Source organism: Narcine bancroftii, chromosome 2 (genome assembly GCF_036971445.1).
Source record: "Narcine bancroftii isolate sNarBan1 chromosome 2, sNarBan1.hap1, whole genome shotgun sequence".
NCBI classification, from domain to species: domain Eukaryota; kingdom Metazoa; phylum Chordata; class Chondrichthyes; order Torpediniformes; family Narcinidae; genus Narcine; species Narcine bancroftii.
Window position 1 is genome coordinate 149,243,873 of NC_091470.1, and position 19,440 is coordinate 149,263,312.

General features: G+C 44.1%; 1 protein-coding gene and 1 long non-coding RNA gene across 14 annotated transcripts in view; both read left to right on the forward strand.

The window, feature by feature from the left end:
- LOC138754357 (uncharacterized) overlaps nucleotides 1-5,667 on the forward strand; it is a 40,312-nt gene extending 34,645 nt beyond the window's left edge. The window contains exon 3 of the long non-coding RNA XR_011351698.1: nucleotides 4,274-5,667. This is a non-coding gene — a long non-coding RNA (uncharacterized lncRNA). The remainder of the gene's footprint in view (nucleotides 1-4,273) is intronic.
- prdm16 (PR domain containing 16) overlaps nucleotides 1-19,440 on the forward strand; it is an 829,575-nt gene that overhangs the window by 394,613 nt on the left and 415,522 nt on the right. The gene's annotated exons all lie outside the window — the stretch shown is intronic.

Sequence of the window (19,440 nt, forward strand, 5' to 3'; positions counted from 1 at the left end):
TCTGATCATAGCAGACCAACACATGTAGCAGACCAACACAGGAAACGGTCCTCGAACACAGTGATTGAGCAAACAACACGCGGGTTGAGAAGTCCGCTCCCATAGGCTGCAGGAATAGCGATCAAATCAACCAATCACTGCAGCAGATGGCAGGGGATCCAAATCCGGACCCACACATACGAGACAGCCATTCAGCAGCAAGCCCCGCTCAAGCCACGCCCCAGTGGTGATGTGGCCGCTGTCACATTTGTGGCCCGAAATGTGAAGTTAATAAAACATCAAACACAAGTTTTATCAGGTAAACTTCTCCGAGTCTTTATTCTCCAGTTTCCTTTGTTCTCCTGCTTGTGCTCTTATCTCTCTCTCATACCACGTGACTTCCGGTACATCTCATACATATTCATTATCATGACATCCCTCCTTTAATCAGAAATAAACTTTACCTTCACTTACCAATATCCCTCGGAAACATACAAACATCGTAACTAATGGTAATACTATAACTCAACTACATAAAATTTACTTCCTACAGCACTCATACATGCACTTTATGATATAAGATTAAAATACTGTCCCAAAGTTCTTATTAAAACTATGGCACAAAGTCTTCGTATCGTTTGAGCACTTTCCGGTTTCATTTCGGCCTGCCTGCGATATTGTCGTTGCTTCTTGGTTGTTCACTCTCAGCGTCGGAAATACCGCTCTTCCTTCGTTGGTGCATGGACTATGATGTCATCAGAAATGTTGGCAACTCCAGGAATGCCTTGAATCACTCAATGGATTTCATACTGGTAGATCTCCGAAGCTGCATTAATTCCAAATGATAGTCTCTTGTAATGATACAATCCACAGTGAGTCACAAATGTTGTTACATCTCGGGAACCTGGATCCAGCTCTAATTCATGATAGCCCCATTTCAGATCAATTTTTGAGATACCTTGCTGGTAGTTAGTTCTTGAAGTATTTCCTCCACTGTTGGTATGGGGTGTCGTTCTCTAATTATAGCTTCATTGGCCATTCTCATGTCAACACATAGTCTTATGTCACCCTTTGGTTTGGGCACAATCACTACGGGACTGACCCATTGTGTTGAATGTTCCACAGGTTCAATAATGTCTTGTTCGATCAATTCTTTAATTTTGGCTTCGACTTTCCCACTAAGTCCAAACGGAGTTCGGCGCATTGGTTGTGCCTTGGGTTTGACCGTTTCATCTACCGCTAGCTTCAATTGTCGACCTTTCAGCTTTCCTACTCCTTGGAAGACTGAGGGGAATTCTTGCTTCATATCCTCGTATGACTGAATTGAATTGACACAAGCTCCAATATGAAGTATTGCCAGGTCTTGTTTCTACTCAGCAATGGTTCTCCCCTCTCTTCTATGACCATAAACTCTGCTTCGGTGTACTTATCTTCAGCTTCAACAGTTGCAGTAAAACATCCAATGGTCTGCAATGGCTTGGTTGCTGTGTATGGATACAGTTTCTTGGAACACTTCTTTGAGGTACAGATGATCTTTTTCCTTTTCAACTTCTCCCATAAATTATTGTCACTGCCTGAGTCTACAATGACCTGCACTGTCACTCCACCAATGATCACTGGGACCTTCTCATGAAGTACTTCATTCAACGTAAATTAGTAACAACTCTGTTCCTCCTGGGTATCATCATCGTCACCGTCTATCTGGCGAATGGTATCTTTCTTTCCAGGATACTTTCCTTTCCCCCAGGCTTTGCCTTTGGAAGTTGTACTCTTCCTTTTCTGGTCTGCATTGGACTTGCTTTTGCACTTCTTTGCAAAGTGGTCCTTACCTCCACACTTTCTGCAAACTTTGCCTTTGGCCGGGCAATATGGGTCTTTTCCAAAGTGACCTCGGTTTCCACATCGATAACACTCCACGTCCTGTGTCGACGTATATCTTGGCTGGTTATGGCGATGTGAGAGTCTCTTAATTTGCTGGCTTGAGTTGTCTTTCAGGGTCATGGTATGAAATTGCCCTTCAACAGCCTCTAATGCAGCAGCAATGGCTAAAGCATCGGTGAGTTCCAACTCACTCCCTCTTTCCAGTAGACGTCTTCTGAGTTTATCTGATCTGCAGTGCTGTACGACTTGATCCAATAATTGGTTGTCCAAATCAGCTGGCATGTAATTGCATCCAACAGCTAGCTGGCGTAGTCTCGTCACGTACTGAGCAATTGTCTGGCCATCTTCTTGTCTCGTTCTCCAAAACAAATGGCGTTGAAATGTAGCATTCGGTGTCACTACATAGTGTGCATTTAATGCATCTACCGCTTTCCGGTACTCATCCTTTCTTCCAGTATTCAAAAGTGTCTTAAATGTTTCCCGAACTGTGGGACCAGCAGTGAAAAGAAGTAACGCCCTTCTCTGCGCTTTTTGTTCAACTGTACCGGTATCTAGAAATAGGCCACGACTGTCGGCGTAGGATTCAAATTCTTCCAGCCATGCCTTCCACTTCACACTTACAGAGCTTGCATCACCCGTTGGGTCAAAATGAGCAATTCCACTATGTGTAAGAAAGTCACCATCTGCCCCAGCCATGAGGAAATATTCCAGCCCCAAAAGTACTGAGTCAAAGAGAAAATTCTTAACACCTTGAAGTTCTCTTTAATCCTCTGTAATCTTCTTTAGTCTTTAATTTTCTTCAAGCTTATCCCATCCTCGTCGCCAATGTCACATTTGTGGCCCGAAATGTGAAGTTAATAAAACATCAAACACAAGTTTTATCAGGTAAACTTCTCCGAGTCTTTATTCTCCAGTTTCCTTTGTTCTCCTGCTTGTGCTCTTATCTCTCTCTCATACCACGTGACTTCCGGTACATCTCATACATATTCATTATCATGACAGCCGCTACCTATAAAAGCAGAGCTAGAGCCCAATAAAGTCATTGTTGATTACACTCCCTTCATGTGAGAGTCTTCTTTTTTCCACCTTAAGCTATAACAGTATCAACCCCGCTATGTGTACATACATATATTTATTTAAATTTAGACATACAGCACGGTAACAGGCCATTTTGGCCCACAAGTCTGTGCTGTCCAATTTACACCCAATTAACCTACACCCCCAGTACGTTTTTTGAACGGTGGGAGGAAACGAGAGATTCTGGGGAAAACCCATGCAGACACAGGGAGAACATACAAACTTCTTGTAGACAGTGCAAGATTTTAACCCCAGTCCCAATTGCTGGCACTGTAAAGGCGTTGCGCTAACTACTGTGCCAACTGTACCTCCCTGACAAAGTGACATCTCTCCAGATCATGGTGCACACATAAAAAACACAATACACACAACATAATAATCATATAAATAACCAAAATAAATATGTATAAATATTTGGGACAATTTACACAGTTACTAGATACTGTTCATCAATCTCAGAGCCTGTGGAAAGACACATTAGCTAGCCTGGCATCCTGGTTTTGATGGTCCTGTACATCCTGTTTGATGGTTGTGGGTTAAAAGTTACTGTGCGCTGGATGGAAAGGGTCTTCTATAATTCCTTGAGCCCTATTTAGTCAACGCTCTCAGTAAATGTCATCAATAGAGGAAATGTAGACCCCAATGATCTTCTTGGTTGTTTTAATGTCTCTGTATAGAGATCTCTGTTTAGATTTCCAGTCTGATGCTTTGCAGCTACCATCTGCAGTAATAAAAATGTTGCAGCCAGACAGGACATTCTCATGTGTGGACCTGTAAAAGGTTGTCAAGATGGGAGTCGGTAGCCTTGTCCTCCTAGCCTCCTTAGGAAATGTAGGAGCTGTTCCTGCTTCTTGCCTAATTAGGTATTGTGGGTCCCGGATAGGTCATCCTTTATAAGCACACCAAGCAACTTTATTATCCTCAATTCTCTCCACGCTTGATCTATTGATGTGCAGTGAAGATTTGTTGTCTTCATCCCGCTGAAGATCACAATCTTCTCCTTTGTCTTGTGCTCATTGAGACTCAGGTTGTTATTATCTCCTAGTGGAGTCACTAAGGTTGGTGTAAACCGGTGTGGTAATTCATGGTGTCACCTCCACCCCCACCTCCCCCCACCATAGATCAAGTGTACGAGTATGCCAATCTTCGAAGAAACAGGTGTGTGTTCCTTGTATGTCTGGGGTGGAAGTGGGGTGGAAGGGGTGGTGGCAACACTGGGCCTAAGGCCTACAGTTTGAAATAGCTCACATAGTGTCTTTGGTTGCTTGGCTAATTCAACGATTAAATTTTGTAATACACTGGTTCAGCCACAACTGGAATATTGTGTCCATTTCAGAGCACCACACTTTTGGAAAGATGTGATGGCCTTAGAGAGAATGGAGAAGAGATCTACTGGAACAATTCTAGAGAGAAGAACTTGCTCCAAATCCAAATAAGTGTACTTGATGTATCTGTAGCCCCTTGCAATTATTTATTATTCCCAAGGAATAAACTCAATTGATAAATTATCCTAGATAATATGTTAACAAAATCAGAATAAAGATGTTACCAGTTCAGATCTTCAAGACAGAACTTAAGGGTTGGGAACTGGTTTCAATTCTCCACAGAAATAGAGGGTAAAATCACCCCTGGCATTCTTAATCTCTACTAACTAATTATTCTTGGAGGTTATATGATTTTATTTTGAAGGGCTTTCTTTGCCAGCAAGCACACTGTTGTAATGAAATAAAACCCACTATCAGTTGTGTTATGGAGCCATACATACTAAAAGGTCCAGGTTAAATTGGATGTCAACTTTTGTTCGGTATTAATTACTAAGTCAAAATGTTTTGGCTTTAAGTCCAGATGGAACTGATGGAATGCTGCACGACTGGAGGTGCCATCTTTCAAATGAAATCTTAAACCTAAGCCTCATTGCTCTCTCAAAGTAATGTAAAAGTCCAATACCAATATTATAAGATATATCCCACACAAGCAGCAGTAATGTTAATTTACTGTTAATTTTGTGTGAATATATTGGCTTTATTATGCTCAAACTGATTGCCATGTTTCTAAAAGCAACAATAATCAACCTATAAAATTATTCAAGATGTCAGAGGCTGTAAAAAGTGTCTTTCTTTTTTACAATGCATTTTGTGTTAAGTTAGCATATGTCAGGCAGCATTACTGCAACTGGAGATAAATGGAAAAGTTATTTTATGTAATATTTTACTCCGTGGAGGAGAACCAACAAATGTCAATGTCAGCATGTAACTTTATTTCCTCTATAAGGGTTATGGAAAAGGAATAGCTTGGTGTCTTCTATTACGTAACTAATGGAATACAATACAATATTTTATACTAAATTGAAAATTTCACTTTTTAACTTAATATGTACTAGCTTCTAACAGTATAAAATTAACTAGTCCCAAGAAGGTAAGCAAACCATTTCCATTTCAAAATAAGAAAAATCAACTACAAGCACTCTACTTTAAACCCAGAAACTTTAATCAGTTAAAGCCAGAATAAAAGTTAAATTTGATCATGGAAAATTCTGAGCAAAATCCCCAAGTAACAGCTTAAGATTAATAAGTGCATTATCTCATACCTTGATGAAGGCCTTTTGTTACAGAAAGGACACTGACCTTCTTAGCTTCTCCAGCATATGTTATTTAGCTTAACATTAAAAAGATGTTCTTTAAATATAAGACTATTATCACAATGCTGCATGCATTTACTAATTCTGTGCAAGAAATGCAAAGAAATATCTCTTATTTTTACACTGTATTAATAAAACATGTTAATATGAATAATCTTGAAATCATTGCTTTTGCAGCTCATTTTACTTTTCTAAATATGGGCCTATGGCTAATGAGGTAAAGTGTTCAGTACAAGTGTTTCAGATTAATCAGGTCAGTCATCTCTGTTTTGGATCGGGTATCCAAACTCACCAGTGCCCTAGGCATGTTTTTTTCCAAACTCTCATTTAGAACAAGTACACTTTCTGTTCGATCTGCAAGCACCTCGTTGAGTAGGATTTCCTCCGAATGTTTGTTTACATCGAGGAAATCTTGCCTTCCTGAAAGATAGCTACCTAATGAGAGGCTTTCAGAGCCTTCATACAGTGCTTTCATTTTAGATGGATAGGAAAATGTGAGATTTTAATGAACTGCAATCTTCATAGCCCATTACGGTTCCAAAATCTTTGCCAATGTACATTCTCAAATCCCAGCCTTCTTTAAATTATGGTTCCCAATGCAAAAGTTATATTCAAATTGCAAGACGTCCAATGAAAGGAAAATTATTTTCTGTACTGTCTAACACTACTAGTGATTCAGTTAGTAATTCTCTTGCCTCTGAGCCAGAGGTTGAGAGTTCAAGTCAATTTCCAAAGATTTGATGCACAATCTAGGTTGATACTTCAGTGCAATTTTGAGGGAGTTCTGGACTATGAGAGATGCTTATTATCAGATTACAAATGAAGGCATGCATATCTTTTTAGGTACTTTATTTTTTTATATAAATAGCAGTTCTTTAAGTATCCTGTGTTTAGTAGATTGCCAACATAAATATTCATTTGTACAATATGTAAGATTGCATTATGTACAAGTTGTCCCTGTTTTACAGAAGTGAATGGAATCTTTATCCATAATGTGATTCAGGATGTCATGAAATTACAAAATGCGCCATTTAGCTCCAGACTTTGAATGGCAAAATCTGGATCTCTGTGATATATCTGTAATAGTGAGAGTGGTACTCAAATTAAGAAGAATGTTGTAGCTGAAAGTCGATAGTAAAGGAGCATGTGTCAGGGAAATACAACACAATTGTATGGAATCAAGGCACATCAGAAAAATTTAAATTTTAGTTACCAAATAATGATGAAGTTAATCTGAAATAAGGGCCATATTAAGGTCAGATGTCCCTACCATTGAAGTAGGGCATGGTTAAAAATGATTTAATCAGCATCCGGCTTCAACTCCTTGAAACAAGTCTGCATAGATAATAGATGAATTGAGAGTTGGAGTTCAAGGTGGCACCTTCAAATAGTTGCCTATATTTACTGTACTGTATTAGGTTGTGCTTTGAAAATAAGTACTTAAGTACAAACACAATATGCTGAAGGAACAGGTTAGGTAGCATCAGTGGGAGTAAAAGAATGGTTGACATCTCAAGCCAAAATTCTACATCAGGACTGTTTTTGGTTTTTAAAGTACTTGGGTGCAACTGCATTAGGTGGAAAAAAGTTAAAGTGTCTGGGAATAAATAAGATAGTGTGACAAGTCTCTGGTGCGGAATACTATGGGGAAAAGTGAAGTTCAGGTTCAAATTGACGTATATAGTGAAATAAAGTTAGAAAGTATTTTTTGTGAGCAGTCGAGATGGTCAGCCTAAACATAGCAGGGCAGTTAAAAACACACTTCAGAGTAGAGAGTCACACAGAGAGATCATTTGGAAACAATTTTTTTACTATTATTTTACTAGTGCCTGACTCATTCAAGAGTCTGATTCTGGCAGAAAAGAAACAGCCCTTGAATCAGGAAGTGTGTGATCTCACACTTGTGAATCTTCTTCCTCACAAGGAGAGGAAGAAAAGTGTGTGACTGGGTGAGATGAGTATTTCAACGTGTTAGCTATTTTTCAAGGGCAGCAGATTTCAGATTTATTGTCAGAGTACATACATGACATCACATACAACCCTGAGATTCCTTTATCCTGGGACGCAGCAGAATTACCACTAATTGTTAGTGGAAAAAGTAAACTGTACACAGCATAAACATGTAAACAATCAAAAGAACTGTTAACAGATAACAAATGTAAACAACTTACTGGGCAATACTGAGAGAGCAAAGAAAAATCAATACAGTGCACAAGTAAGAGCCCTTAAATGAGTCTCTGATTGACTTTGTCATTGAGGATTCCTGAACCTGGTGATGTGAGTCTTGTGGCCCCTAGTCCTCTTTCCTGATGGGATCAGTAAGAACAGAGCATGTGCTGGGTGATGTGGGTCTTTGATAATTTTTTTTAAAATATTTTATTTATTATTTTCCAAACCCAAAACAGTTATCAATATTATCAATGTTAATCCTGAAAATATCAATATTGATTACAATTTACGATTATTAATTCTATACAAGATTTTCTATAGAGTTCAAGCTTTTTCTGTCCCCTGCCCTCCCCCCCATTATACCCTCCACATTTAACACAGTTAACCATCCACAGTTACACACAAGATTCACAACAAAGTTATGAAACATATAACATATATCGGGGGCTTATGGATTTGTCACATTACAGTGGCCAATGCTCAGACTGTTTATTTTTTTTTGACTTTTCCTGGTTGGGATGATGAGTCTTTGATGATTGCTGCTGCCCTCTGACAAGAGCGCTCTGTGCAGATATAATCAATAGTGGGGAGGGTTTTGGCTGCAATGTCCTGGGTTGTGTCCACTACCTTTTGGAGGGCTTTACGCTCATGGGTGTTGGTGCATCCATATCAGACTGTGATGCACCCAGTCAGCACACTTTCCACCAGGGTTTCTGGTGTCATACCAAACCTCGGCAAACTCCTGAGGAAGTAGAGGCATTGATGTGCTTCCTTCATGTTGCCATTGGTGTGTTGGGTGCAGAAAAGTTCCTCCGAGATAGTGACCCACCTCTCATCCCCCAATTATCACTGGATTGTATACCCATGACTTTCCTTCCCTGAAGTCAACAATCAGCTCCTTAGTTTTGATGACATTGAGTGCAAGGAAGTATAGATGAAGTTGATGGGGCAGTGGAGCTAGTATTCCAAATCAATATGCATTTAAATTTTTTAAATGATAAGGCAGGTCAGTATGGCAAGACTTTTAGTTCAACAATTTTGTCATATTTTAAACTGCAGCAAAAACTTTAAAATATACGTATTTTGATATCAGAGATGAAAGAATAATGATGTATATTGAAGATAAGCAAAGCTCGAGGATCCTTTTGGAGCATTACTTGATGTATCTACAGTGAGAGCAGTGGGAATTTGAAGCTGTTCTTGAGCTTATTTTGACTAATGGTGAAGGTTACTGCCTACATTGGACCGATCATATTTTTGGAAACGACAAGGACAGTGTCAGAAAAGTGACAGAATGAGAAAAAATGGCCTAATTAGGCACTGTGAGGAAAGTGACAGTCAGGTGCATGTGCTGACGGTGCCTCAAGGCCATGGGAGCTCTCTCTTGTAGAGAAAACAGCAAACAAATGATAGGAATTTACCCAGCACTCCCAATTAACAGGGCAATACTATCTCTAGATCACCAAGACAAATTCCATTAGCTTTTCAGTTTATTTGTTGAGTTTAACCTTCAACTTCTCTTTTTAGAGGGTAGGCTAAATTTATGAGTACTGAGAGAAGCAACTGGTGCTATGAGACCATTCCTTGGATCATAGCAGATTTCTTTATTCAATTCTATCACTTAGAGTAATTCACTACTAAATACCTCCACAAATTAGGAAAATCCCACATTGCATCCTTGAGCATTGTTGTATAACAATCAGTGCAGTAAAATACACTCCTTTTGTATTCGCTTGATCTTTTTTTTTCTTTGGCTTGGCTTTGCGGACGAAGATTAATGGAGGGGTAATGTCCACTTCAGCTGCAGGCTCGTTTGTGGCTGACAAGTCCGATGTGGGACAGGCAGACACGGTTGCAGCAGTTGCAAGGGAAAATTGGTTGGTTGGGGTTGGGTGTTGGGTTTTTCCTCCTTTGTCTTTTGTCAATGAGGTGGGCTCTGTGGTCTTCTTCAAAGGAGGTTGCTGCCCGCCGAACTGTGAGGTGCCAAGATGCACGGTTTGAGGCGATATCAGCCCACTGGCGGTGGTCAATGTGGCAGGCACCAAGAGATTTCTTTAGGCAGTCCTTGTACCTCTTCTTTGGTGCACCTCTGTCTCGGTGGCCAGTGGAGAGCTTGCCATATAACACGATCTTGGGAAGGTGATGGTCCTCCATTCTGGAGACGTGACCTACCCAGCGCAGTTGGATCTTCAGCAGCGTGGATTCGATGCTGTCAGCCTCTGCCATCTTGAGTACTTCGATGTTTGGGATGAAGTCGCTCCAATGAATGTTGAGGATGGAGCGGAGACAACGCTGGTGGAAGCGTTCTAGGAGCCGTAGGTGATGCCGGTAGAGGACCCATGATTCGGAGCCGAACAGGAGTGTGGGTATGACAACGGCTCTGTATACGCTAATCTTTGTGAGGTTTTTCAGTTGGTTGTTTTTCCAGACTCTTTTGTGTAGTCTTCCAAAGGTGCTATTTGCCTTGGCGAGTCTGTTGTCTATCTCGTTGTCGATCCTTGCATCCGATGAAATGGTGCAGCCGAGAAAGGTAAACTGGTTGACCGTTTTGAGTTTTGTGTGCCCGATGGAGATGTGGGGGGGGGGGCTGGTAGTCATGGTGGGGAGCTGGCTGATGGAGGACCTCCGTTTTCTTCAGGCTGACTTCCAGGCCAAACATTTTGGCAGTTTCCGCAAAACAGGATGTCAAGCGCTGAAGAGCTGGCTCTGAATGACAACTAAAGCGGCATCATCTGCAAAGAGTAGTTCACGGACAAGTTGCTCTTGTGTCTTGGTGTGAGCTTGCAGGCACCTCAGATTGAAGAGACTGCCATCCGTGCAGTACCGGATGTAAACAGAGTCTTCATTGTTGAGGTCTTCCACTGTCAATAACTTGGTATTACCTGCTTGAACTTGTGGTGTCCTCCCAGGTGAATATGAAAGGTTCTGAGGCAATGCTCACAGAAAACCAGCAAGTTCTCACAGTGGCCAATATTAATCCCTCAACAGAAATAAATAAATGAATTTATTGTGTTGAATTTATTTGCAGGATCTTGCAGTTTAAAAAGTACTGTTCTTTCCTCCAATGCAAAGTACTTGGAATAGTGAGAAGTATGGTAACATTCAAGAAAGATGCCCTAACAGTATAAGATCTTTTTCCTCCCATTTTATGACATTTTCCCCTTTCCCTTTCCAGTACTCACGGATGAAGATTGGCTCTTAGCTCCAGGGTGAACAGAAGAAATATCTGGGTGGATAGGGAAGAAAACAAACTGCATATGATGGAGATGTCCAGATGTTCAGTCTTCATTTGAAAGACCTGCATTGGTCCCAGCTATGCTTGTCTGTTTGTGGATTTTGTGGAGCAAAACATGCTCCAAGCCTAGACAGGCAAGACCCCCCCCCCCCCACACCCAATTCTTCCTCCAGTACATCGATGACTACATCGGGGCGGCCTCATTCACCCGCAATGAGCTCGTCAATTTTGAGGCTAACTTCCACCTGGACCTCAAACTCACCTGGTCCATCTCCAATGACACTCTCCCTTTGCTGGATCTCTCTGTTTCAATCTCAGGAGACAGACTTTCCACCCACATTTATTACAAACCCTCTAACTCCCACAACTGCCTGGACTACACATCCTCTCATCCTGCCGCCTGCAAGGACTCCATCCCCTTCTCTCAATTTTTCTATCTCTGCCACATTTGATCCCAAGATGAGGTCTTCCAGTCCAGAGCCTCTGAAATGTCTGCCGCCTTCCACAAATGTGGCTTCGCCTCTACCACTATTAACCTGGCCCTCACCCGCAACTCCTCCATTCCCTGCTTATCTGCTCTAGGCACCCCTGCCCCCAGAAACAATAAACACAAGATCTCCCTCATCCTCACCTACCACTCCACCAGCCTCGGCATCCAACACATTATCCACCGGAATTTCTGGCATTTACTACAGGACCCCACCACCAGACACATTTTTCCTTCTCCTCAGCCTTCCATAGGGACCTCTCCCTCCGTGACTCCTTTGTGAAATCTTCCATCCCCACCCATCAACTCCCCCTCCCCCTGCCCCTGGCACCTTCCACTGTGGTTGTAGGAGGTGTAATACCTGCACTCACACCTCCTCCCTCACCATGGTCCGAGGTCCCAAACAGACCTTTCAGATGAAGCAACTCTTCACCTATACCTTCCAGTAAAAGAACTCATTTACTGCATCCGGTGCACCCTCTGTGGCCTTCTCTACATTGGAGAGACCGGTCGCAGGCTAGGAGATTGCTTCACCCAGCACCTCCTCTCCATCTGCCACAAAAGCGACCTCCCCATAGCCAACCATTTCAATTCTAAGTCACGCTCTCAAGCTCACATGTTTGTCCTTGGCCTTTCACACTACCCCTCCCTGACCACCTGCAGATTGGAGGAACAACACCTCATTTTTTGTTTGGGCACTCTCCAACCGCAGGGCATGAACATTGAGTTCACTGCATTCCACTAATCAGCTTGCTTTTTCCCCCTTCCCCCCCCCTTAACTAGTTTTTCCAGTTCCTACTTCCATTCTCTCTCCACCTAGCCTAGCATTCCACACCCCCCCTCCCCCCACAGTGGTGTTTCTCCCACCTCTCTACTTTTCATCTCCCACCCTCAACTCCCTCTTTCCTTCTCTTGTTCAGACATCACTCATGTTCCCCCCACACCTTAATGAAGGGCTCAAGCCCAAAACGTTGGTGATGTATCTTAACCCTTGCTACATAAAGGCACTGTTTGACCTGCTGAGTTTCTCCACCATTTGTGTGTTTTTTTCAGTTTTATCTTTTGGATCATTTTCCACCTTTATTTCAGATTTACAATTTTCTTTAGAACAATTCTAATCCACATTCCCATACTTAATCCACTTTCAACCACAACATCCCCACATCCCCCACTCACCAACTACTTAAAAAAATTCTATTATGGAAATCTACTTTGTTCACATTATTACCTATGTCCTCAATAAAGAATTTATCAATAAACAGCCTATAAGAAGAAACCATTTGTACCATTCTGTCAATACAACGTTCATTGTTAACACTAAAGGAACAAGGGTGATATATATGAGTATGTAGCGGCAGCTACCTTGCTCTTGAAAGAACACACATAACCAGACGGGTTGAGCTCAGTGAGTAGACTAGTTTATTGTGGGGTGCTGGGTTGCACTTATACTCCCAGCCCGGACCTGGCTGAGAACCGTGCTGGAGGGTGCTGACGTCACCCGGGCATCACATGGTCCCCCAGCGCGGGGTTCTGAGCTCTGTGCTAGGAGGAAGGGAAAACCCCTGATGGCGCCATTTTGGCCGGCTGTTCTGCCGCGTGGCTTACAAGCGGGGCCGATTCGCCTGCCTAGTGGTGAGCCACCACACAGCCCCCCCAGAACTGGCGCCAATGTCCTTTTTCGCCAGGCGGCCTCGTTTCTTGGGCTGGGCTACGACCACGGGCTCGGTGGGATCGAGGTGCACTGGCTTTAGCCTGACCACAGTAAACAGCTCCCGCCTGCCATCAATGTCCAGCATGAACGTAGAGCCGGAACGCTGTACAAACCTGTATGGCCTCTCATACGGTTGCTACAGAGATGCCGTGGTTGGGCCCTGCCGAACGAAAAAGTACTCCGCAGAAAGCAGTTCGCCGGGAACATAAAACGGGCGGGTGCCATGCCTGGGCGGTGGTGTGGGTTCAAACGAGTCCAAGCGTTCCCTGAGGTTAGGAAGTAGTTCATGCAGTGACCACTGGGGATTGTGAGGTGTGTTGAACTCACCAGGTTGTGCCAGCAACACACTGTAGACCAGCTCAGCTAATGACACCTCCAAATCTTCCTTGGGAGTGGACTGGGTGCCCAAGAGCACCCAAGGCAGTTCATCCACACAGTCGGGACCACTGAGGCATGCCATGAGTGCTCACTTAAGGTGGCGGTGCAAATGTTTGACCAGTCCATTGGCCTGCGGGTGGTAGGCCGTGGTGCAGTGTAGCTGGATCCCCAACCTGTTGGCGAGCTGTGCCCAGAGTGCAGATGTGAACTGGGCACCCCGATCGCTGGTGAGGTGACCCGGGATGCCAAACCGGGCGACCCAACCATGCAACAGTCCACGGGAGCAGGAGTCGGTGGGGGCGTCTGGCATTGGGATCACCTTGGACCAGCGAATGGTGCAGTCCACCATCGTAAACAGGTAACGGTTGCCCCAGGAAATGAGTAAGGGCCAACTATGTCCACGGGAATATGGCTGAACCATTCTCGGACGTGCTTGAACTCCTGTACGGGGCGCCCTGGTGTGCTTGTGCACCCTGGACGTCTGGCAATGGGTGCATGTTCTGGCCCAGCCCGCGATCTGCTTCCACAGCCCATACTATATGAACCGTTCTGCCACCATCCGGTCCGTGGACCAGTAGGATGGATGTGAAAGATCTTGGATGTGACGGAAGACCTGCCTGCGCCACTTCTGGGGAACAACTGGTCGCGGGGTGCCCATGGAAATATCGCACAGGATGGTGCCTTCGCCACTCGGAGACGGGAGGTCTCGGAACTGCAGGCCTGTGATGGCAGTTTTGAAGGCTCTCGTCTCCTCATCAGACTTCTGGTCCTAGGCGAGCTGGTCAAAGTCGAGGCCAAGTGTCAGCGCGCAGATGGCTGGTCGCGAGAGTGCATCAGCAACAACATTGTCCTTCCCTGCCTTTTGTCGAATGTCGGTGGTAAATTCCGACACAAAGGAGTGGTGATGCTGCTGGTGGGCCGACCAGGGATCCTTTGCCATTGCGAGTGCCTGGGTGAGAGGTTTGGGGTCGGTGAAGATGGTAAAAGTCCTCCCCTCCAAAAAATAGCAGAAATGCCACACTGCCAGGTACTTGCCCAGTAACTCACGGTCAAAGGCACTATACTTGCATTCTGGTGGGTGGAGCAGGTGGCTGTAAAATGCCAGAGACTTCCAATGTCCATTCACCTGCTACTTTAGGATGGCACCAATGGCTGTGGCAGAGACGTCGACAGAGAGTGCCATATGCAGGTCGGTGTGCAGGTGGGCGAGCATGATGGCCTTCGCGAGGGCATCCTTGGTGGCCTCGAATGCGGTGCAGGCTTCTGGGTTCCAAGCAAGCATTTTCTGCTTGGCTGTGATGAGGGCGAATAGCGGCTGCATGATGCGTGCAGCTCCCGGGATGAGGCAGTTGTAAAAGTTGACCATACCTGCGAACACCTGAAACCCCTTGAGGCTGTCCAGGCATGGGAACTCCCTGATAGCGGTGACCTTTACAGCGGTGGGCGTGACTCCTTCGGCCATGATGGTATGGCCCAAGAACTTTCCCAAACTGGCACTTGGCCGGGTTGATGGTAAGGCTGTATTCAGCCATACGGGAGAAAAGGGTGCGTAGGTGGGCCTTGTGTTGCGACTGGTCCTTGCTGGCAACAAGGATGTTGTCCAAATAAATAAAGACAAAATTCAAGTCCCTGCCCAGAGAGTCCATGAGGCGCTGGAAGGTCTTTGGCAACAAGGATGTTGTCCAAATAAATAAAGACAAAATTCAAGTCCCTGCCCAGAGAGTCCATGAGGCGCTGGAAGGTCTTAGCGGCGTTCTTGAGCCCAAATGGCATTCGCGAGAATTCGAACAAGCCAAAGGAGATGATGATGGCCGTCTTGGGTATGTCCTCAGCGTGCACCGGGATCTGGTGATATCCGCACACCAGGTCAACCTTGGAGAAAACCCTCGCAGGTTGGCCGTAAAGTCTTGGATGTGAGGGATGGGGTAATTGTCAGGAATTGTTGCCTCATTGAGCCATCGATAGTCTCCGCAGGGACGCCAGCCACCAGAGGCTTTCGGGACCAGGTGGAGCAGTGATGCCCATGGGGTGTCGGACCGCCAGATGATCCCCAGTTCCACAGGTGCGAAAACTCCTCCTTTGCCACCTGGAGATTGTCAGGCGGGAGCCGGTGTGCCTTGGCATGAACCGGTGGGCCCTGGATGGGGATGTGGGGATGGCGTGATGAGGCAGCGGAGAACTGTGGCTTGAGGAGTTACGGGAACTCATCCAGGATTCCCTGAGCGTGCTGATCGTGGCCATCTGCAGTTGCTCCGAGCGGAAGGCGAATGGCCTGAAAAGTATAGGCATCCACCAGGTGCCTACCTTGAATGTCCACCAAAAGCCCATGTGCGAGGAGGAAATCTGCATCCAGGATGGCGGTCAGGAGGGACGAGATGGTGAACCTCCATGCAAAATTTACTTGGCCAATCTGGAAGTGGACTGTCTGGACCACTGAGTCCTCTGGGAATCGTGCAAGCCATAGCTCTTGGGCCTTCTGGGTGACCTTCCTTGGGTCAGTGAAGCTCTCCTGGATCAGCAGTGGCCGTATGTCCCCAGGCATATGGTTGAGGAAAATGCGCTCAAAGAATGGGCAGTTGGTGTGATCACCCATGAGCGTGAGCATCTCGTCCTTCAGCTCCATTGGGGACTTGTTCCCCCAGGACATCGAGGTGCAGCATCCGAGCGGCACGCTGGTGCCTGGATAGTCCAAAGGATCTGGTAAGCACTCGCTTGATGGTTTCGTATTTGTCTTCGGCGGGTGGGTGCTGAACGAGGTGCAGCACACGTCTGGTGCTGGCCTGGTCCAGGGCAGCGACCATAAGTTAGAATTTTGTCATGTTGGACAAAATCTGGCGAAAGTAAAACTGAGCCTCCGTGTGGCCGAAGCAGGTCTCCGCTCCTGAACCCAGAATTCAGGCAGTTTCATGGCTATAGCGCTGATCCCAGGCTTGCTCATGATGGGTTCAAAGACGTTTGAACCAGTCGGGGTCACCAATTGTAGCGGCAGCTACACTGCTCCAGAAAGAACACACACAACCAGACGGGTTGAGCTCAGTGAGCAGACTAGTTTATTGCGGGCTGCTGGGTTGCACTTATACTTCCAGCCCAGACCTGGCTGAGAACCGCGCTGGAGAGCACTGACATCACCTGGGCGTCACCTGGTCCCCCAGCGCAGGCTTCTGAGCCCTGAGCTGGGAGGAAGGGAAAACCCCCGATAGCATCATTTTGGCCGGCTGCCCCATCGCATGTCTTACAAGCAGGGCTGGTTCGCCTGCCTAGTGGTGAGCCGCCACAAGTACACCAAATAAAATCTGCAACTTTATAGTAGAGAGAGAGCAGAATGTCAATTGCTATTTGTAGGTAATATAATAAGTATAGAGCTAGGGGTCAAACAGCAGGTAGGACTTTCCCAGACTAACCTTCTTGGGTCATTCACAGCTCTCGAAGCTATGAATATTGATGGCGATGAATGGGTTTTTGCAGAGAAGAACTTAACACTATATGAAATAAGTCCTTCTTGTATTTTAGAATTTTAATCTGTGCACCACCAAACTTGGAGGTATGGAGGTTTGCAGGTCTGTCAAAGTCTTGAAAGGAGAAAACATAAAGTTCAGGGACAAATAATTTTTCAAATATCCTAAAGATGTTGCACTTGATTTATCACTGATTGAGTGATTGTTCTTGAATGTTAACCCATCTTTCCCCTTTACCAATGCTGATTGATCAACTGCACATTGAAGCCATTTTCTGGTTTGTCTTTCAGATGTTTGGCACTTAGAATTTGCCTTTATCTTCCAACATAAAAGCAGGAGCAATTGTTATAGTCATCTTTTCCTTTTTGTAAATGCTTTATATTATTTAATGAGGTATATTTTCTTCACTCCTCTGTATTTGTGCTCCAGCTCCTTCTGAAGTCCCACATTTGTTGTCTTCCCAATTATACAATTGGGAATATCAGTCTCTCATGGAGTTCAGGTTTCCTACATATTTTTCTCACATTCATAAGTCAATGTACTTTAATCAGCTGATAAGCACTTATTTTAAAAACAAGTAGAGCTGCATAAAGAATGACAGGTTTAGATTATACCTATCATCAACCTTCAGATGTTTGAAGAGGAATGGTGACATTCATTATCAGTTAAGGTTTATATTTGAATTGGCAAAAGTTATAAGTCCTTAGCCTATTAGAGCAATTATTCAAATATGGATTATTGTACTTTATCAAACATATTTCAATCTTATGAGGCCTACAACAGTAATCATAGTGTGTTCATTCTGTACAGTAACGGCAGATATTCAATAATATGTTCAAGATGGACTGGAATCTTAAATTCTGTGTATTTTCCAAGAGTTAAAATATGACATAAACTTGCGCAGGTTTCTTTCCTTTTCTACATCTGTGCCCACATTTGAAAATAACTTTATTGGAATGAAGCTCTTTGATAAATCCTGAGGCCCACCACCTGCCTGACTTTAATAAGTTCTTTTCTTGTTTTCTTTGTTTTCTTTTTATTTTGAGGATCACAGTTTGATAGATATTAACAGTCTTGTTGCATCCCATCCCATGGGATAGACACAACAATTTTAAAAAATTGTATTTGGAATCTGCCGTCTAATGCACATGATTGAACCTAGCTTGACATCTGCATACAAGTACATTCCAGCAGGTCAGCAATTAGGAGTAGATGGCCTAGCTGTTTTTCTTATTTGTTACATTTAAGGTCATAGACTCATATCAACCATTTTAACTAATCCCAATTTGTGCTCTCCAGATTCCATTGCCAACTACAGGGGCCAATTAACCTACCAATTCACACATTCTTTTGAATAGCAAGGAAAATATATAAATTCTACACAAGCTGCATCGAAGATCAGGATTGAATTTATGTCCTTGGAAATATGTGAGGCAGTAACTCTAGCACTGTACTACCCATCTAATAAATTCTCTGCTGGCACAAACCCTTACAAAATACAATACAAAGTGGCCAATCACAGGTGCAGTCCCTATTTTCTAATGCATCTTTCTCATTGTATCCATACACTGGGAAAGATGCATTAAATCAGCACTACCCGATCTTAGAGGTAGCATAGCCATCAATATCTTTTCATCCCCAGACGCTGATTGCAGGAGTATCATCACATTAGGAAATGTGCACAAAGGCTTTTATTTTCATTTGCTATGGCATTGGTTTAGTGAGGGAAAGTGACTGATGGAGATTAAATTGAGATTAGGGTGGCCATTGGAATCTGAAGGATTTAGTTAGAATAGTGGAGTAATGGGGTTGCAATCTATAGAGACATTAAAAAAAATTAGACATACAGCACAGTAACATGCCCTTCTGGCCCACAAGCCCTTGCCACCCAATAATACCAATTGACCTACAATCCCAGTAGGTTTTGAATGTTGGGAGTAAACCGGAGCACCTGGAGGAAATATACGCAGACACAATGAATGTGAGGCTTGTTTGAGTGAAACAAAGATGATCTGCCTGAGGTACACGACTGTGGAATTTAGCTATTAGGAGAATGTACAAACTCATTACAGACAGCGCTGGATTCAAATCCTGATTGCTGGCACTATAACAGTGTTGCAATAACCATGCCACCATCTATGCTAACCGTGCCTCCCTGTATGTTAACCATGCTGCCCATGATCAATGTCAGTACTGGGTGGAAGAACTTAAAAAGATCCATGCATCATTTGGGGTGGGCAGGTAGGTTTAGAAGTGAGACATTAAGTAGATAGTTTACTAATACTTTTAATTTTAAAAAATTTAGACATAGAGAATGGTAAAAGGCCCTTTTGGCTGCCTGTACCGCCCAATTACACCTTCTTCTTTGGCTTGGCTTCGCGGACGAAGATTTATGGAGGGGGTAAAAGTCCACGTCAGCTGCAGGCTCGT